The sequence below is a fragment of the Leopardus geoffroyi genome, chromosome A2 (assembly GCF_018350155.1).
Source record: "Leopardus geoffroyi isolate Oge1 chromosome A2, O.geoffroyi_Oge1_pat1.0, whole genome shotgun sequence".
NCBI lineage: Eukaryota > Metazoa > Chordata > Mammalia > Carnivora > Felidae > Leopardus > Leopardus geoffroyi.
Genome location: NC_059331.1, coordinates 70,663,450 through 70,685,683, shown reverse-complemented (window position 1 = coordinate 70,685,683; position 22,234 = coordinate 70,663,450). Strand labels below are relative to the sequence as shown.

Below are 22,234 nucleotides of genomic sequence, written 5' to 3'. Positions count from 1 at the left end.
CCCGAGACTGCAGGTGGGCCAGGCGTAGGGACTAGTCTCAGGTCACTGTTCCATTAGCCTGCTGTCTGGCAGATTTCCTCCTGGTGGGTTCTTTGACTCAGATGACAATGTGTGCGGGAGAGGTTTCCTGGCATGGAATGGCAATCACGGTGATGACACTTTCTAATCTTGAAGCTTTGGCAGCAGCTCTAGAGCCCCGTCCAGACGTCCCTGGGAGCGAGCCCCCGCTATCTCTGCGGTGCCCACTGCAGCCTCGCAGCCCAGGCTGCCTGAAGCCACCAGTTCTCCTGGAGCTCAGCGCGTACGAGAATCGGAGACCCTCACAGCAACGTCCCCACCAGGGCATGAGGTACTCCCAGCTCTGGCTGACAGTCAGGAGCTGGAAGAGCCACCTGCCCCTTTGGTGGCCCCAGAACATGAGCAGCCCTCAGCCCCAGCCGGCGGGGTCACGGAAGGGCTGGAGCAACCACCTGCTGCAGCTGAGCAACCAGCCTCAGCTCCCCAACAGCGGCTCATGTCGGCTGTAGCCCCAAACGATGAATTCCCTGACCTTGTCACTGCGTTCTTTGTCATTATAGTACTGGGTATAGAGGTATTTAGTGTCCTTATGTACTATTGGTTTATACTTAAGACATAAATTAAGTTTCAAAAAATATACTCTGATCCTTTGAAATTACAACTTCAAGTGTCAGTACGTACATTCGCAGGATTTTACACCCGTGACCACTATGTACTCCTAGAACATTTCCATCACAGAGACACGTGGACTACTAATCACCCACGGCTCATTCCCTCACCCCAGTCTCTGCAACCAGCGATCTCGGTTTCTGCTGCTTTAGCTCCTCTGGGATTTCCATGGGTGTGCAAACACACAACATGGCCTGTTGTGTCTGGCTACATGACAGGAGACTGATTAATAATTGCTTAAATACTCAGTGGCACTAATGTTTTTTATGACAGAGGAATAGTCCTCAAAGAACAAAGATTAGGTGAAGCCCCCACTTGAAATATCTTCATTATCTGGCATGGGGACCCTCTGAGGTTTGACACAAGAGCAGAAGCCAGAAGAGAAATGTCTGGACCAGAGCGAATACCTTGAAAATCTTTCATTTTCCTCGACTGGCCATGGTGATATTGGTCTAACGTGCATATTATAAAAATACCCAAATGAAACCGTCAATATGCCATTTACGCTAATCTATTAGGCAATAAAGTATAAAGTTCTGGAAGGTTTCCTACAGGTGACATGTATTCACTAAAATGAAGATTTAAATAATGAGGACAGGCACCAAGGTGGCTCAGTGGGCGAGTTTCCGAGTCGAATTTGGCTCAGGTCACGATCTCATGGTTCTTGAGATCAAGTCCCAAGTCAGGCTCTGCAATGACAGCTTGAAGCCATCCCTGGTCAGGATTCCCCTTCTTGCTCTTTCCAAAAAAATAAATAGGAAACAACAAATGCATACGGCAAAAAAAAAAAAAAAAAGTATATTCTTTGAAGAAATAATGGCCCGCAAGACATGGTGTCATCTTCACGCTCCTTTGGCTTTGAGTGCAGCAGGTGACTGTGTTTGTGTTCACGAGTAGTGACAGGTTGGGCATCCAACCAGGACTATGGTCTTGTACTACGGGATGTCCCCACGGTGGACAGGGACAGTCCTGTCCCCTTCTGCATTCTCAGGGGCCACACATCATCCTTTACTCTGCGTCTCCAGAAGCTGAATGACTGGGCCAATTCCAATATTTTGTCTCACAAGGGTACATGTGTACCGAAACTCTCTCTTTCTGTAGGCGTGTACACCTAACACAACTTTGGGGACATAATTTATAGGCATTTTTCGGGCGCTGCCTCTAGTTTCCAATATCTACAGATTCTTTATTCCGTTCGGGTCTTATGTGAAAAGTAGGGACTCCTGGCACTGAGTGGATACCTGAAGAATCAGGAGGACAAGCCAGGACTGAGGCCATCAGGGTACCTAGGAGTGACCCTTGGGGCAGGAAAGAAACCACACTCCCTCATCCTGACCTCCTGCACAGCATCCCTGCCCCATGCCCTGGAACACACTCATCCAGGCCCCATACCATGACAAACCCCAGCTGCCTGTGCACCTCCTGTGCCAAGCTCTGCTTCTCAGTAGAGCAGCCAGTCCCTGCTTTCCGGCCAGGGGAGGATGCAGGCTGGACCACTGCTGTCTGCTTGCTGGCCCTCTTCCCAGGCTAGGTCGCTTACTCTCAGGAAAGTACCTCTAAGTGCAGATCAGGTCAATGAGTAAAGACCAGGACCTGAATGTGTTCATCCTGAGGATTCAGTGGCAACAGGAAGAACCACTTGAACCTCGGCAAGCCAGAGGGTCCTTTACACAGCACATCAGGAGCTCAAGGAGACTCAGTTAAGGCTTTGATACCGAGTCAAGCCCCTCCACCCTTCAGGCTCCTCCAGCAGTGATGCCCGGCACCTGCCAGCCCCATCTTTGGGGAGAAGTGTCCCAGAATGAGCAGCCACACAGCACCCCCTGGTGACCACAAGGCACACAGGAATACTGCAGGGCTCCCTGATCTCCCAGCAAAGAAAGTGCCATTCCAACGGAAACATACTCAGAGGATTCCAAGCAGATCAGACACAACTCTGTAAAATCCAATGGTTTTGAGGTGCCTTTCAGGAAGTCTATGAAAAACATAGGTCTCTTCCCAACTGCAGTATTCTGAGATGAATTCACTGAGTGGTGGAGTCAGGCACTGGGTTCCAGGACAGAAAAGGGAGACAAGGTGGCTACCTCCCAAGATGCACAGGGCGTGTTGTGGCAATGTGTTGGGAAGCATATATTTATGTCACAGCTCTCTGGGTCCAGTTTAAAGAAAACATATACCCAAACAAACCTTATTTATGGACTTGGTTTAAAGAAAATATATATCCAAACAAACCTTATTTATGGACTTGGTTTAAAGAAAACATATATCGAAACAAACCTTATTTATGGTCTTGTTGGGTTATATCGACCACAAAACATTTCAGAAAATCTGCACATTCTCACTCCATATATCTGCTTACCCTCATCTAAATTCGATCACATCATCCTATATTCCCAGGTACTTTTTCACTTTTTGGGAGTGCATGATATGCTCTAGAGAGACCGCAGTGACTCGTCAACATTACTGGTAGACCTAATAAATGATTTCACTCATGCTAAGATATGTATATTGGGGTATATAATGTGCTTCATTTCTATACATGAATCATGAACTATCAGAGAAATTAAGAGTAAATTCAGCCTACAGGCACCTGGGTGGCATAGTCATCGAAGCATCTGACTTTGGCTCAGGTCATGATCTCATGATTTGTGTTCTGAGCTCTGTGTTGGGCTCTGTGCTGAGAACTCAGAGTCTGGAGCCTTCTTTAGATTCTGTGTCTCCCTTTGTCTCAGCTCTCCCTCTCTCTCTCTCTCTCTCTGTCTCTCTCTGTGTGTGTGTGTGTGTACGTGTGTGTGTTTCCATGTATCTCTCTCTGACAAGAATAAATAAACATAGAAAACTTAAAAAAGAATGACTTTACCAAGAAGGAGAAAGACCTCTTTACTGAAAACAAGAAATCAGTGGAGAAAGAATTTGAAAAGACAGAAATAAGCAGAAAGACATTCTATACGAGTGGATCCCAAGAATTAAGACTGTCAAAATGTCCACACTACTTAAGCCATCTACACATTCCCTAGGTGCAATCCCTATCAAAGATGAAGCACGTTCCCAAAAATAGAATAATCCTTCAAGGTGGACAGAACCACAAAAGGCTCTGAATATCAAAGTCATTGTGAGAAGGAGGACCACAGCTGGAAGCATCATGCTTTCTGATTTGAAACTAGATCTCAAAGATACAATAACACAAGCAGTACACTATTCGGCTAATAACAGACACACAGGTCACTGGAACAGAACTGAAGGCCCAGGAAGAAACCCACACATATATAACCAATTCACAACAAGAGAACCAAGAATATATCCTGAGGCAAAGGCAGTCTCCTCAATAGGTGGTGCCCAGAATCACTGGGCACAGAAAAACAACAGGCGCAGAAAAACACGTTGACACCTATTTAGCATCATACAGAAACGAAGTTAAAATGTATTACAGACTTGAGACCTAAAACCAGAAAAGTCCTGGATAAAACTTGGGCAGAAGGTGTGGGAAATCGCACAACGATGTCCTGAGTTGGGAGATTATAGGGAACTCTTGGCAGAGCAGATCACTGCTCTCTGGCCTTCCTGCAAACAGCCAGCAGCAGCTCGCTTACCTAGTTGGTGTGTATCTGGGGGGCAGGCGAGACTTGGCTGATCTAGTGCATGTGTATCTAGGGGTTGGGTTCTGCATGGGCTCACCAAGTCCTTGGACGGTGTTGTCACATGGAATATTTTATCCTGTCTAAATGTGGTTTGCACCAGGTCTTCAATACGTTCTTTCTAGCATGTGGCCCGCTGGCGTGTTGCACATCGTTTGTAGGCTTAATGACTACGGGAGCCTGAGAGCAGCTCGCGGAGACGTCCCTTAAACTCCCTGTCACCTCTCTTGACTTGCGTGGAGTCTGAAGCAATCCTTTCTGCTGTCCTTGGCTTTGCTGGACAAAGCCAAATGCCAAACCCAAGAGAATGTTTGGATCTCAGTCTTGACTTGAGTTTTGGGATTTGACACCAGAGGCCAAAGCTACAAAGGAAAACTAAACAAGTGGGATTACATGAAACTAAAAAAACAAGTTCTGCACAGCAAGAATATCTTCCACAGAATGGAAAGGCAACATAGTGAATGGGAGAAAATACTTGCAAACTATATACATGGTAAAGGGTTAATACATAAAAGATATCAAGATGATCTACAGCGCAACAATGCAAAACCAAAGAGCAATGATGGACCTGGCAGAGTCCTGAAGAGGCATTCTTCCAATGAAGACACACAGAGGGCCACCACATACATGAAGAGAAGTTCCAAGTCACTCCACATTAGGGAAATGAAAGTCCAAAGCCAAAGAGATATCACCTGAAACCTGTCTGAATGGTCTTATCAAAAAGACAAGAAAGCACAAGCGTCGGGTACAATGTGGAAGAAAGCGAATCATTGTGCCCTGTTGGTGGCATTGGAACTTGGTGCAGGGGCAGTCGCAAACAATGTAAAGTTTCCTCACACAATTCAGAGGAGAACATCCATATCATCCAGCAACTTCCCTCAATTACCCCCCTAGGTACTACTCAGAACACATGAAATCACTAACTCCCAAAAATACCTTCACACCTGTTATTATGCCACAGTGTTTTAGAATAGCCTGGAGGGCGTTATGCCAAGTGAAAGAACTCACACGGAGAAAAACACATACAGAATGCTCGCACATATATGGGGAATCTGAAACCAAAACTAAGAAAACAAAAAACAAAAATCCTCAAAACAGAAGGAAACAAGCCCATCAATACAGAAAGGTCATTGCAAAGGTGAGGGGCAGGAAGGAGGGACATCGGTTAAAGGTCAAAAGACATCACCGAATAAAAAAGACCATGTCAACAGGAAAGGGAGAGTAAAGGTGACTCAGTATCTCAAATTCTAGCTTCCTCTATTTCAGAGACCTCAGTTTAGTCCATTCCATTCACTAGACCTACCTGAATAGTAATGAATTATCAGGACTTGGCAGTTTTTGCAAGATGAGTTCTTTACTTAGGATTTCGTATCCAAAAGGACAGAGTGCTTAGATTACTACGTAACTTAGATTTTCCATTATTTTTATGGTTTCTTGAAGTACCATGATGTCACAAAAACCTCCTTAGATCTAAGTGGACACTTTCAATACTCTAAACGTACGTACATACCACTAAAACAGTACAATAAAGGTAAGGTACACTGTCCATCGCACAAAAGTGATTGTTTTTCTCCTTGTTGTAGCGAGCGTTTGGTGATGAAAAGGTTTCAGGTATCAAGCTCATGTATCAAATTCCATATGATGGGTTATGCAGAATATAGTATTCATGGTAAGGAAGAAAATAATGATATTCAAGAGAATCATGATCTCCTGAATTGCTGACAGAGACAGCTCACCCCCCGGGGACAAACCAGATGCCTAGGAGCCTCAGCTGCTCAAAGTGGCCGACACCACACCATCTTACTGAAAACATAAAGTACCAGTCAGCTTGATATGTAAGTTTGGGAAAGCCTCAGTTCTCAGACTTTTGCTTTCGGGGAGGTTACGGTGCTGCCTTCAGGAAGTTTTCATCCGTTGTAACAGGATTGGAACACACTAGTGAAATGAGAATTTCCTATGCAACAAAACAGTGTCTTTGGAAAGAACTGGGACCCTGACGCGGTTTGGACTACATACAGGACACGTCACCGCAGACACTTACACAGACGCACAAATACAAACCCCAACAACCTGGGCGGGGTAGAACACATGCAATGAAAGAGCGTTTGCTCAAGACCTCATTTCCAAAGGAGGCTGAGAGACCAGCACTGCTGCTCAAGTACACATGCACTAGTTTCTAGGGACCCGGTGGCTCGGAGTCACTTCTGCCTCATGCTGCCTCATGAGTCCCGGAGGAGATGTGATTCATAAGGTCTGAAACTTTTTAAAATTTTTTTTTTTCAACGTTTATTTATTTTTGGGACAGAGAGAGACAGAGCATGAATGGGGGAGGGGCAGAGAGAGAGGGAGACACAAAATCGGAAGCAGGCTCCAGGCTCTGAGCCGTCAGCCCAGAGCCCGACGCGGGGCTCGAACTCCCGGACCGCGAGATCGTGACCTGGCTGAAGTCGGACGCTTAACCGACTGCGCCACCCAGGCGCCCCTGAAACTCTTGAAACACAGAACGAATGCAAGAGAGGAGACACTCCACGGAAACAGGAAGCACCACGCCCTCGGATATGAAGAACAAAACCCACAAGTCTGCCTTTGACAAGGAGCTTTTCCAGCCACCTTCCTCGCCAGAGTGCGAAGGAGACGTTCCCACCCAACATGTCCCAAAAAGATGACTTTGGACTCCATCCACAACACCCAGTTCTCTTCAGCACACACGTCCAAGTAGGAAAGAGTCTGGACCACCCTCTAAAAGAAGCACCACTTATTCCTGGCCCATTTGCTCAGAGTTCATTGATTGAATGCAAATTGACTTCAGAAATGAAGAGGTCAACAGGGAGTTTCACTACCCCTACTTCACACTCCACACCCCCTAGTCCCATTGACTCCCATGATAGAGGACCCCCTTTAGCCAGAAGCTGGTGGGATCCCCCCCCCCCCACTTAAGAGGGTGCAACTTTGCCAGCAGAGGTGGGGCGGGGCGGGTCAGGGCAGGGCAGGGGGTGTGGAGGGCGGGAGGCAGGAGGCCTGTGTTCACCTGCTGCTTCCACTCTCAATTACTTCAACAAGTTCCCTGGCTGGCCTCCAGCAACTCAGGCCCACCACCCTGACTCTCCCTGGAGTGTTTCTCTGGAATCTCAGGTCCCTTGTACTTCATTTTCACAGGCAGGAATGACTCCTCCTGCTCATGGCTGCGACTTCCCTGGCCCTGCCTTGACACTTTCCCACAACCGCAGGTCCACGCTTTCCTTCCTTCGTTCGTTCCTTCGTTCGTTCCCACCTCCACCCGCCAACCACCAACCCAGTCAGACCTCCGTGGGCACTCAGGGCGCCCCCCCTCTCGACCTGAGCCACTCCCCACCGCCTGAGCCTAACCCCTACTCGATCTGGGGCCCTCCTCCTCCAGGGAACCGGGGTCCAACCCAGAAAGCCCACTCCTGAGGCCTCCAGACCGCAGCCGCAAAGGAGCCCAAGAAGAAGCCCGGAGTACCAGGGACGGGGGGGGGGGGGGGGGGTCATGGAAGGGGAAGACAGAGAGGGGCAGGGGGGAAGGCCACGTGCGACCTTGTCGCTAGGATCCCTACCTTGGCAGCACCGCGACTGAGGCAGGTCCTGGAGGGAGGCTGTGGGTCTCAGCGGCTCCACCTTTAGGCTTCTCCCAGATGGTCTTTCGGGGGCTCCGGGGGGCATCGCATCGCGCTCTGCCCCAGCCAGTGCTGGTACTCCACCGGCGCGGCCAAAGACCGAGGCGCCCGCGAAGCGCGTCCCGCGCCCTGGCCTCTGGCTCCAGGAGCAGCGGGAGCAGCAGGGCCGCCACCCTCCCAGGCTGGAGGCTCATGGCTCCCAGTCTTCTCCACGCGGGGCCCCGCCTGCGCTCCCGCCAGCGCTCCCGCGAGCACTACCGCTACCCCTACCGCCAATGCCATGGCTACCGGGTCGCAGGCGCCAGGCAGCAGCATGTCGCCGGTCGGGGGCTGAGGTGGGCGTCAGCCCCTGGCTGGCCCAGACACTTGGGGGCTTGGGGCCGCAGGCGGGCTGGGAGCCAGGACTCACAGCACAGCTGCAGCCTCAGCTGAGTCCCTCACTGGGCTCCGCCCCTGGCCACGCACATGCGTGTATTCGAACCTGAGCTGGGCACACCTGCTTGGGCCTAGGATCCAAGGGAAAGCAGAGGAAAGCAGGGAAAAGAGGGTTGGTGGAGATCATGAATCAGAGGGAGATTCACCCTCTACGATGACTTTTTATTTCTTTATATTTCTTTTTTTTTTTAATTTTTTTTTTCAACGTTTATTTACTTTTGGGACAGAGAGAGACAGAGCATGAACCGGGGAGGGGCAGAGAGAGAGGGAGACACAGAATCGAAACCGGCTCCAGGCTCTGAGCCGTCAGCCCAGAGCCTGACGCGGGGCTCGAACTCACAGACCGCGAGATCGTGACCTGGCTGAAGTCGGACGCTTAACCGACTGCGCCACCCAGGCGCCCCATATTTCTTTATATTTCTTAAAAGGTAAGAAGAAAACATAGGAAAACATCTCTTTGCCTGTAATTTTTCTAGCTTTCTATTTCCCTACATACACAGGCATAACCATTTCATTCAGAAGTAAACTAAAGACAATCTGTTTTTAAAAATTCACACAGTATGGGGACACCTGGGTGGCTCAGTTGGTTAAGTGCCCAACTTCTGGTTTTGGCTCAGGTTATGATCTCACAGTTTTGCGGTTTCAAGCCCCACATCAGCACAAAGACTACTTGAGAGTCTGTCTCTCCCTCTCTCTCTCTCTGCCCCCCGCCCTTTCACTGTCTGTCTCTCTCAAAATAAATAAATAAAGTTAACAAAATTTAAAATTCACATATTACGATACTCCAAAATCTAAAATATGCTAGAACTAAAATATTATAATTATTTCAATTTCTCCCCAACTTTCGTGTTTGAAAGGTATTTCCCACAGTTTTGACCTTTCCAGATCTTTCTATTTCAGAATATTCCAAAAGGCATATTCAAATCATGGCTCCTCCCATGGGGATCCACATCTGGCAGACTGTGTAAAGCAGGATTCACTTGCCAGCATCAGTACTGCCCCCTGCCCTCATTCCCAGGGATGAGAAACAGGGAGGGTGATGAGGAAAGACACTAAGAGTTTCCCGAGTGCTTTCCAAGGAAGTGTCACACTTGACGTTATGGGGGGCACAGCAGGTGCAAATGCTGCCCTGGTGGACAGACTGCCTCACACGCCTCCAACAAGTGAGAGCAAGCCGACGGCACCAAGTGCTCAGTGAGAGCTCCAAGCAGAAACAGTGTCCTGGACCTAAACGAGATATTTCTAAAATTCTTCGGCTTGTTCTACCATTTTTTTTTCAAATTCACAACTTCCTACATTCATGATCCAGTTCATTGGACCCTATGTATAAACAATACCTCCCAAATAGTAGTGCAAAGCTACCAGTGGGAACACAGGGAAAGGCGTCACGAAAACAAAGCTTTCTTTGGGCAAGGCAGGGTCTGTCTCACCCAACTCCCCAGCCTGACCCCCCGCCATCTGCCCTCTGCCTTGCCCAGTGCTAGCAGGTGTATGGTGATGCCTTCCCGCAACAGTCTTCCCGAATAGCTCTCAAGACGTTTCAGAAATACACCCTGACTCTAGAGTGGAGAGGCGAAAGCAAATATTATGTGTTACACTGGCTAAATCAGATGGGTTATGAAAACAGCGTGAAACACTGGGGGTGGGGGTGGTTTAAATGTGCTTTAGGACACCCAGAAGCACACTCGGGCAGCCCAAAGTGACCCAGCTGTATGAATGGAAAATGAGGACTCTGTTAGTTCCTGTCCAGTTTAAGAAAGGAAATTCAGACAGCTGAAGAAATTAATTTATTTTGGCAAGAAAGAGAAATTTCAAGTGTCTGCCCTAAATTACAATTTATTTCACTAGAGTCCTCTATTATAAGCTGAGCAACCAGGGCGTTCTTCCAGGTGGCATGTTAAATATTCCTTCTTTATTCTCCATCACTATTGGAGACAGGCACACTTAGTACTTGACACTCAGCTCTCCCCATACTGCCCTATGACTACAGGGTGGCAGAGAGAGATCCAGACCAAGACATCAGGATCCTGCTCCCAGCTCTCTCTCTAAGCCTGACAGACTCTGTGAAAGGAGGCTCTCTCTGCCCTCGACACTCAGCTGGCCGTGTGGTGGGGCATGTGACATGCACAGATGTGTGTATGGGATCTATGGCGGTACGTGTGAAACTTCAGAACTACGACAGGGTATCGAAAAGCACCAAACTGTTACATACAGAACAGCTCCCAGGCACTATCAGACAAGACGATTGGGAAGGAAATCTAGCAGTGCCTGGAAAACGATGAATGTATTTCTCTTTAACCACTGACTATCTCTCTACAAATATGAAACATAATATGCAAAGGTTTATTGATCATGGCATTATTTCTAATAGCAAAATCTTGGAAATGACACAGATACTCACAGCAGGCTGGTAAAATACACGACGAGAAATGTACACAACGTGGCCAACAAGAGGTCTCTTGTTCTGAGGTCTCTCGGAAACAGTATGAAATGATTTCTAAGATGCAGTGTTACTCAAAAGACAATAGGCAAAAGTGTGCATCCACTATGTCCTTGTTACGGAAAAGGAAGATTCTACATTTGGTTAATTTCTTACTAAACGAATTACAGGAAAGGTATAGTAAAAACTAATGAGAACGCTTACCCCATGGGGGCTGCGTTAGGAAATGGGAGAGAGAGTGATGGAACACTTCTCTGTGTATACTTTTTTATTCACAGTTTGACTTTGGAATCATGTAAAATTCTTTCATGTTGAGAAAAATAAAGTTAAGTTAAAAAGAATTTGTAAAAACTCTACTCTTCTCAGACCACAAAAATCGACTAAGGACTATCAGGGCACTGCACGCACACATCACTTTTTGCCGGAAGGAAGCAGACACAGCAAACAGCTGGGAAGTTAGAAGATCTTCACAAGAAACTTGTGAGGAGAACACACTCCTCTTCACACCCTCCCAATGCCCTCAGATGTTAGGACACTATTTCCATCCCATTCTCCCTCTGATCTCAAAATGTTATTTCTGGTGTTTTTGCTGGGATCTTCAGTAACCTCACTGGGGCCTCCTTGGTCATTACTTTTGTTCACAGTTATTTGCTAATCACCTTTTTACCATTTTTCATTAAGCTAGTCAAATAAAACCTAGTTTGAAAAGTATCAGCCTCCATTTGTTCCTTTAGAAAAGATTCTCTTCAGAAAATGTTATTGTGGGGGCACCTGGGTGGCTCAGTCGGTTGCAACCGACTCTTGATTTCAGCACATGTCATCATCTCACAGTTCCTGAAATTGAGTCCCGTGTTGGGCTCCGTGCTGACAGTGTGGGACCTGCTTGGGATTCTCTCTCTCTCTCTCTCTCTCTCTGCCCTCCCTTGCTTGTGCACATTCATTCTCTCTCTCTCTCTCTCTCTCTCTCTCTCTCTCTCTCTCCCCCCCCCCCCAAAATAAATAAAAATAATCTTTACCAAACAGAACATTTTGTGGCCACATTTCCTGAAGCAGAAGAGATAAACACTTTTGAAGCTGAGCTATCTACCATTAAAACATAGTTTCATTTATCGCTACTTGAAGCTAGTTTAAGCTTTTGACATTTGCAAACATCCAGGTAACTTCTTCATTATTTTTGGTAGCTGGACTTTTACAACAGCTTTCTTGTATAAGAAATGTTATATAATAATACACACAGATAATACTTCCCTAAAGTTAGAATGGGGTATTATTCCTTTTTACAGCTGGATAATTGGAAGAACACAGAATGACATATTTCATGAGTCAGCTGAAAACACTGAATGAGAACTAAGAAGTTCTGGGAATTTTCATCATCGAGTCTTTCCTTCACTAAATGCTTGTTAACTGAATCCCAGGTGTCGAAGTCAGCTTGCACACCAATCCAAGAGCTTCATGGTAGGACTGAAGATCAGGTACCGTAGGGCCGGAGGCGGAAAGGAAGATCCCTGCTAGAAACCAGCCAGGATTGAGAGCCAGTTCCGCCAAGTGAAAGTCGACCAACAAAGGCTCTCAGAAGTGACTTCGTGAGGAAATGGATGGGTGGTATGGGGAGAGGCAGAAGGAAGGCTTTGTGCTAGGGTCCACTAGGAAAACACACCCGCATCAAGGGGTAAGGGTGTATTCATCCCACCGAAGAAAGATGTATCAGAACATAGCTGGGTTCTCAAGCTGACTGCCACTTATCAGCCATGGTGCCAGTCAGTCTGCACCTCAGCTGTCTTATTTCTAAAACAAGATCGTCTGTCTTCCCTACTGAATTTATAAGATGGCTTCATGAAGTCATTGAGATTGAATGCATCAAAACGCCTGACCAGATCAGCGTATAGTCCACTGAATCTCACACCCAGCCAGGAATTCCATCTCTAAATGTGTGCCCTGAAACAAGCTTTCCTACTTCTCTGCAACACATGACTCACTTTACTATGATCATCTATCATCCAAGTAGAAGCAATGCTTTCAAACCTTTCGAGAACAAAGAATCTAAGTGTGTAGTATCTGACATTTGCACAGTATTTAGTTTTCCAAAATCTCTCTAAAGCAAACAAGCCCCACTCTAAAACAAGATTTAAGTATATAAACTAGGAGGAGAAAACCACCGTCCACCCAAAACGTAGGCCTACTCATTCTACAAAGGTACTAACATGGCTTCTTAGGGATTGACCATCTACTGAAAAAGAAAATATATTTGTTAGGAGAGGTCATGTCAGCTGCTCTCTGCTACCGACTGGGCATCTTCAATAGCCAGGGTTCTCTACCAGGTTCTGGGCAAACGGTAGGCCCTCAATGCACTCATAAATACTCCTCCCATGTGTATAATGAAAGTAATAAGCATAGCCATCTAGATTTCTCAAAGATATCATAAATAATAGCAACACACAATGTACAAACTATTCACAAAGCAGAATATGCAGGATGGTGAGAAGACATCTACCGTAAGGAGCAAGTGAAGGGTATTCATGGCTCCGAGTCCTCTGCGGGTGTGCCCCTCTACCAGGTCGCAGGCGCCAGTCAGCAGCATGTCCCCCGTGAGATGGTCGAGAACGCAGGGAGGGCCTTAGCTCCCAGCCGGCCCGGGGTGGTGGGAGTTGGGGTATCCGGGCGGCTTGAGGTCGCAGAGCCAGTACCTAGAGCACTTACACCTCAGCCCTCTCTGCGTTCTGCCCCCCCCCTCCCCCGCCCCCCGCCTGGAAGCGCGCACGTGCCTGGCACGCCCTCTTTGGCACGCGCCCGCGAGCACCGGGATCCAAGCACAGGCGGGGGACACAGCTAAAGCCTGGAGCCTGCCTTGGGTTCTGTGTCTCCCTCTCTCTCTCTCTCTGCCCCTCCCCCACTCACGCTCTGTCTCTGTCTCTCTCAAAAAAAAATAAACATTAAGAAAAATTAAAAACAAAAAAGGTGAAACTTTGCGATGCTTTCCTCCTAGCCTGGTATCTCTCCTGTGTGTCCTCTACCTGGTTCTAGATGATGGCTGGTTGCTTCCAGGAATCGGTAATAGGGTAAAGGCTGGCTGGCCAGGCTCCTTCCCCGAGGACAGTCCATGAGAGCGCACAAATTTCTGAAAAAGTAACAAGGTGAAGACGACTCTAGTACAACAACTCTCAAGGAGGATGTGACTGGCAGTTGCAAGAAATTCTCTGATCTGTTGTTTGGGACAGGACTAGACATGCCCCAGGCCTACTCAGCTGCCCCTGATGAGGGAAAATCCCAGAACCTAGGCTTTTGGGTTGTCACAGGAAGCAAATACATGAGCGACTGGGCTCGACCTGGAGTCCCCCGTGCAAAGCTCATCTCTCCTCACATGGAGTCTGCCTGAATGATGGACATGGATTTCATTTATTCCACCAATATATGTCTACACTTTCTTTCAGTTGAGTATTCTTGTGGTCCTTGGGGATAATAGCAGTGAACAAAACAGACATAGTAGCTTACCCTCTAGATTGAAGTGTAGACTTCAATCCAGTGAGGGGGGAGTAATGGATAATTAGAATAAAGAAACAAATGTATGTCAAGTTGTAACTGGCCAGGAAGAAAAATAAATTGCATGACACATTTAGGAGGTATGGCAGGTGTCACTGGGAATAGGAGAGGCAGGCCAGGCCTCTATGGCAAATTGTCAGCAGCAGAGACCTAAAGGGAGGCAGGACAACTGAATGGCACTATTAAGTGAAGGCCCTAAGTTACCAGCAGCCAGGGCCCTGGGAACTTTCAAATAGGATCAGTGCAGTGAGGCCCTGTGCTCCTCTCTACATGTGGTAGAACTTGAATTCAAAGACAAAATAGGACCCGCAATCTGTGGCAATTATTTGCTCAGGAAACCAACCTGTTATCTACAATGGCCAGGCTACTATCTCGAAGTCAGACTGGCAGAAGCTTGTATACATTGTGTCCCCACTTTCAATTTAGAATCAACTGGAGAAAGCCACTTATACTCCCCTAATCCATCCCATAGTATGGCCCCCCTCTAGTTACCTCACCTACAGTTGCTCCATGACAACAGCCTCCACTTAAGTCGGGGCATCCTAGAAGCCTTCCCTTTTTTTCTGCCTTGAAGCTTTCCTATTCCTCTGCCTGACTTGGAGTCTCTGCCAAATACGAGAGATCGTGGCAGACTCCCTTGCTGTCCCAAGCACCGAGTCCATAGCCTTTGCCTGTTCTCATGTGCTTATTAGTCTTTGTGGATTTCCCTTGCAGACTGGAGGAGTCATTCCTTATAGAAATAAGAGTGGAATTACTCCTGGCCTTACCACACCTTCCATATTTCCAGCTGTCTAATTTCCACTTTTAAGCAAACAGACGGCAACACGAGAATCTAAGGTCTATGCTGGGGTGACCACCTAAAGGTCCTTACTTGTCGACTTTGTAAGGAGGCTAGTCTGTTACTGAGGTGAGGATGTTGGAGTAAAGGAAAGGGGAGGGGCTGACTCAGAAAACCACTCAGAACCCCAGAGTGGGTGTGGAGATTATTGTGATCTAAAGACATAGGAGATTCAACAGAAGAATCTTCTCAGAGCTTCTCTGATGTGACTCAAAGCAGCAACTGCTGGGAAAGGCCATAAATTTTCTGAGTGCGTCCACTCATGGGAAGAAGATTGAGAATAAATCTATCATAAATCCCCTCTCTGGGAACGTTTCATGGCCATGAAAAAGTATGAAAAGACCACTCACACCCACAGAAACAAAACTCTTCCTACCTCAACCAAAACACCAGAAACAACAAGTGTTTGTGAGGATACAGAGAAAAAGGAACCCTCGTGCACTGTCGATGGGAATGCAAATGGGTGGAGTCACTGTGGAATAGAGTATGGAGGTCCTTCAGGAAATTAGAATAGAATTACCCTACAATGCAGGAATCACACCACTGGGTATTTACCCTAAAAATACAAAAGCACTAATTCAAAGGGATACATGCACCCCTATGTTTATTGCAGCATTATTTATAAGAGCTAAGATACGGAAGCAGTCCAAGTATCCACAGACAGGTGAATGGATAAAGAAGAAGTGGTATATGTAAAATGGAATATTACTTAGCCATAAAAAGAATGAAATACTGCCATTTGCAACAACATGGATAGAGATAGAGAGTACAATGCTGAGCAAAATAAGTCAGTCAGAGAAAGACAAATACCGTATCATCTCACTCCTGTGGAATTTAAGGAAAAAAACAAATAAACAAAGGGAAAAAAGAGAAAGAAACAAACCAACCAAGAACAGACTCTTAACAACAGAGAATGAACTGATGTTTACCAGAGGGGAAGTGTGTGTGGGAGGGGATATGGTTGGAATAAGGTGATGGAGATTACAGAATACACTTATCATGATGAAAAGAAAAAACTTCCTTATCTCCCATTTGTTCTCCTAAAATTCCACTGCCCTTTTATTTTTTTAATGTTTATTTATTTTTGAGAGTGAGAGAGACAGAACGTAAAGTGGGGAGAGCAGAGAGAGACAGAGACAAAGAATCCAAAGCAGGCTCCAGGCTCAGGCTCACGAACTGTGAGATCATGACCTGAGCTGAAGTTGGATGCTTAACTGACTGAGCCACCCAAGTGCCTCATCCATTGTCTTTTTATAAACAAACCTATTTGGTTCTACCCACAGAAATTCTTTCCCCCACTCCCTTTCTCCTACTAAGATATGTAAGCCTCTAATGGTAATCATGTAGTAAGCTAGCTCCTCTTTTTCATAAGTTCTCTTCTACATAGGAAATAAATCTTTTTTTCTCCTGTTAACCTACCATTTCAGTTTAATTTGCAATTCCTCAATGAATTAGCCTAAGAGAGTGGAGAAAAAGCTTCCTTCCCCCCCCCCCCCAACATGGCTGATGCAAGAGAATTAGTGAATGAAAAATTGACAAGATTGGGAGAGAAATGGGAAAGTTCGGAGTTAAGGATTTAGTCAATAATCATAGATTTTTATAATCAGATTTTAAAAAGCAAAACAATGGTGGTAGCTTTGAGACTCCATAGATTGATTTTGCAAGGATAACCCTGCTTGGTCTTTTTTTTTTTTTTTTTTTAATGTTTATTTATATTTGAGAGAGAGAGAGCAGGGGAGGGGCAGAGAGAGACACAGAATCCAAAGTAGGCTCCAGGCTCTGAGCTGTCAGCACAGAGCCACGCACAGGGCTCAAACTCACAAGCTGTGAGATCATGACCTGAGCCAAACTCCGACGCTTAACCAACTGAGCCACCCAGGCGACCCAACCCTAGTAGGTCTTTAAAAAAAAAAAAATGCATTTCCTACTAGATGTGAAAGGGTCACTATTCCATATAGTATGCCTTTTCTCCTTATTTTTATATTTTCATTGTTTTAAGTTTTTTATTTTAGTTAACATACAGTTCTATATTAGTTTCAGGTGTACAATATAGCGATTTAACAATTCTATACATTACTCAGTGCTCATCATGATAAGTGTACTCTTTATTGCCCATTACCTATTTAACCCATGCCCCACTCACCTGCCCTCTGGTAACCATTAGTTTATTCTCTGTAGTTAAGAATCTGTTTCTTGGTTTGTCTCTCTCTCTATTTTTTTGCTTTCTTCATTTCTTTTGTTTCTTAAATTCCACATAGGAGTGAGATCGTATGCTATTTGTCTATGGGAGGGAGGGACCCCACAGGAAGAAAAAAGGGAGAAGAGCAGATCCCACCCCAGGCACCTGAGGCACAGGGATCCATACTGGGACGATGAATCCCTGTAACATTTGGCTGTGAAACCCAGAGAGGCTTAACTTCACAAGTTTTTTACAATCAGTGAGGCTGAACACCTGAAACTTTAAAATCAGTGAACTTGGCTCTGGGAAAGCTGAAGGGTGATGGAAAATTGAGTCCTTGTCCTTAAAGAAGAGACAGTACAACAAACAAGACTGCTGAGATAAAGCATAGAAGTAGCAGTTTGAGGGCACTTGGGTGGCTCAGTCGGTTGAGTGTCAGATTCTTGATTTAGGCTGTCATGATCTGAGAATTTTAAGGTTGTCTCTCCCCCTCCGGTATCCCCCCCCCATCTCAAATTAAAAAGGAGAAGGAGAAGGAGAAGGAGAAGGAGAAGGAGAAGGAAGAGGAGGAGGAGGAGAAGGTAGAGGAGGAGGAGGAGAAGAAGTTTGAAAAATTCCTGGGGTGTATGGGAAAGAGATTTATTAAGTAATCTCAGGACATGTGCTGGAGGCGCAGAGGATAGAACACTTACCCAGGAACAGAAGAGCTGGTGGATGCCATTTCCTTCTCGCTGCCCACCCCACGCCCACAGCTAAACACACGAACACCTGTGGAAACCAGTGACATTCAAAGCACTCTCCACCGAGCTTGCTAAAAGAGCACTCCACACCAGCATTCCCTTGCTGAGATACCCCTGGTAGTTCTACAAAGCAGCTGGAGATCTGCTCCCACAGCGTACTTGTGCAAGCCTGGCTAACCCTGCATGCCACACTCTGTGTTTTCCTGCAGACCTGCCCCATCCAACACACCCTCAGGAGGAGTCCATCCAAAGTGGTGCCACAAGCGTAGCAGTGTGCATGCAGCTTGCACGAAGTCCAACACAGCTCCAAAGTGACTCCCACCTGGGGAAGAGGGCAAGATAACCATCAACACATGTTCCACTGTGGCCCCAGCAGTGGAGTCAACTGCTGGAGTGGGGGCAGACATTTTGTCTGACTTCAGGCCCTGTCCACCAATGAAGGCTTCTCAGAGGACAACACAGGGAGAGAGTACTTTGGAATTCAGAGTGACTGTGGTTCTGACAAATGCCAGGTCAGACTCAACACAAGCCCACTGGCCCATCAACAACACAGGGCCCAAACCCTATCCACAGCAGGCAAAGAGAGCCATTGCAGATGACTGGACTGAAGGCAAAAACAGCTCAGCCACAACAGCAGGATGCATGCACCACACACATGAGACACCCTGAAGCACCATGGTCAGGTGATGAGGGGACATTGCACTACAGGGGACCACAGGACTTCTCCTTCATAAGGACACAGTTTCAGTTTTCAGAACAGGTAAGCGATCTGGAGCACAGAGTAATGGAAAACAAAGAAGCAAAACGAGAGGAGCAACAAGAGTACTAAAAAATGAAAATAAATAATGGCACTCCGTGACACCACAGAGTGTAATGAAATTTGCATGATAGGGGTCCCAGGAGGAAAAGAGAGATGAAAGGGGTCGGAAAATTTATTGAAGAAAACAAAGCTGAAAGCTGCCTAAATTTGGGGAAGGAAACAGAAATCCAGGTCTAGGACAAAAAGAGGCTCCAACACCAAGACACATGGTAATTAAAAGGGCAAACTGTAGTGATAAAGAGAGACTTTAAAAGCAGTAAAAGAAAGCAAGACAGTTACATATGAGGGAAACCCCACAGAGCTATCAGCTGATTTTCCAGCAGAAACATAGCAGGCCAGAGGAGAGTCATCATATAATCAAAGCTCTGAAAGGATAAAAAAAAAGCCACAACCAAGAATACTGTATCCAGGAAGTCTATCATTCAGAATAGAAGGAGACATAAAGAGTTTCCCAGATAAACACAAACTAAAGGAATTCATAACCATTAAGCCAACCTTACAATAAATGTTAAAGGGGATTCTCTGAGTGGAAAGGAAAGAACATGAGCAGGAGCAAGGAACGTGGAAAGCACAAAGGCAGTAAAATGAAGTACGTACACAAAAAGAAATTAAGGGATTCACAAAATAAAAGGATTAAAGCATGATATCATACACCTGGAGGCCTGGGGGAAGTAAAGAATGGGCTCAAGTTTAAGTGACCATAACTTACTATAGACTGCCATATGCAGACTGCTAGACACAAACCTAATGGTAACTTTAAATTAAAAACCAGTAATAGATATACAAAAAATAAAGAGAAAGGAATCCAAATATATCACTAAAGAAAGCCAGCAAGCCATGAAAGGCAAAGGCAAGAGAATAAAGGAACAAAGAACTACAAAAAGAACCATAAAAGAAGTAACAAAATGGCAATAATTACATGCATGCTTATCAAGAATTATTTTGAATGTAAGTGGACTAAATGACAACATTCCAAGCAAAGGAAATAGAGTGATGGAATGGATAAACAAATAAGACTTATCCATTTGCTGCCTGTAAGAGATTCATTTCAGATCTAGAGACACATGCAGATTGAAAGTGAAGGGACGAAAAAACATCTAACATGTAAATGAAAGTCACAAGTAAGTGAAGCAACAATATTTACATTGAACAAAAGAGACTTTAAAACAAAGACTGTAACAAGAGACAAAGAAGGGCACTATATAATCATAAAGGATACAGTCCAACAAGATGTGATTGCAAATAATTTGGCACCCAACATGAGAGCACCCAAATACATAAAGCAGCTATTGAAAGCATAATGGAAGCATTGACAATAACACAATAACAGTAGGGGACTTTAACAGCACACTTACATCAATGCACAGAACATCCAAAAGGAAAATCATCAAGAAAAGGGTGCATTTGAATGACACATTGGACCAAATGTATCTAATGGGTATATGCAGAACATTCCATGTTAAAACAATGGAATACACATTGTACATTGCACACAAGCGTCCATGGAACATTCTCTGGAATAGATCACATCTTAGGCCACAAAAAAATTTTAACAAATTCAAGAAGATTGAAGTCATACAATGTACCTTTTCTGATCACAATGCTATAAAGTAGAAATCAGCCACAAGAAAAAGTCTGGAAAGACCAAAAATACATGGGGGTTAAATAACATGTGACCAAAGAGCTAAAAGGTGAGCCAAGAAATAAGAGAGGAAATTTTATAGATAGATGTAGATTATACACACACACACACACACACACGCATATATATATATATATATATATATATATATATATATATATATATGGAGAGAGAGAGAGAGAAAATGAAAATACACAGGTCCTAAATCTTTGGGATGCAACAAAAGTGTTCTCAGATAGAAGTTTATAGCAATACGCTTCCTCACAAAGCAAGAAAAACTCCCTCATAAACAATGTAACCTTACATCTAAAGGAGCTAGAAAAAGAACAACAAAACCCAAAACCATTAGAAGGAAGGAAATAATGAAGAGTAAAGCAGAAATAAACAAAATTCAAAGTAAACAAACAAAGGAAGAGATCAATGCACCAGGAGCTAATATGTAGCATTGCTGGTGTGATGTGGGCTGGGAGCACACAGTCAAGAAAGAATTTTGAGCCATTTTCAGTGCAAAAATGTGCTTCTATTACAGGATGGAGCTAGAACCCATGGGTAGGAAGAGCTGCACTTGTGTTTGTGAGAAGTGACTGATTCCATACTTTCTACTTAGTGGGGGCTAAGGGTAATGCAAGTCTCTAAGGAATTTAGAAGTAGCACTTTGAGGACCATGAGGAGCTAGCTGCTGCTAAGATAAGGTTGTTTACTACTGGCTATTACAACATCAGTCTTGAAACCCTTCCGATGTGTATCAGTAGGCCATATGCTTGAGAGGTAATTGCTAACATCTATCTGGGGAAGTGTTTATGGCTATCAGGGAAAGTGACACTAACCGGGGCCAAGCTATAGTGGTAAAACGTTAAATAAAGTCCTTGAGAGACCTGTAGGAGGATGACAATCTGTAAGCCTCAGGAATTCTACCAGGAGAGTATGAGCTGCAGCCAAGTCCAGCTTTTGCTTCTTTTTCTTAATTCTTTTTTTTTTTTTTTTTAATATGAAGTGTATTGTCAAATTGGTTTCCACACAACACCCAGTGCTCATCCCATCAGGTGCCCTCCTCAATGCTCATCACCCACCCTCCCCTCCCTCCCACCCCCCATCAACCCTCAGTTTATTCTCAGTTTTTAGAGTCTCAATGATGGTTTGCCTCCTTCCCTCTCTGTAACTTGTTTTCCCCCTTCTCCTCCCCCCAGGTCTTCTGTGGAATTTCTCAGGATCCATCTAGGAGTGAAAACATATGGTACCTGTCTTTCTCTGCCTGACTTATTTCACTTAGCATAACACTCTGCAGCTCCATCCACGTTGCTACAAAAGGCCAGATTTCCTTCTTTCTCATTGCCAAGTAGTATTCCATTGTATATATAAGCTACAACTTCTCTATCCATTCGTCAGTTGATGGACATTTGGGCTCTTTCCATAATTTGGCTATTGTTGAAAGTGCCGCTATAAACATGGGGGTACAAGTGCCCCTATGCATCAGCACTCCTGTATCCCTTGGGTAAATTCCTAGCAGTGTTATCGTGGGTCATAGGGTAGATCGATTTTTAATTGTTTGAGGAACCTCCACACTGTTTTCCAGAGCGGCTGCACCAGTTTGCATTCCCACCAACAGTGCAAGAGAGTTCCCTTTCTCCACATCCTTGCCAGCATCT

The 22,234-nt window shown here is 45.4% G+C and overlaps 1 protein-coding gene across 1 annotated transcript in view; it reads right to left on the bottom strand.

Moving 5' to 3' along the window:
* LOC123606212 overlaps window positions 1–22,234 on the bottom strand; it is a 102,759-nt gene that overhangs the window by 39,568 nt on the left and 40,957 nt on the right. The window lies entirely within an intron of this gene.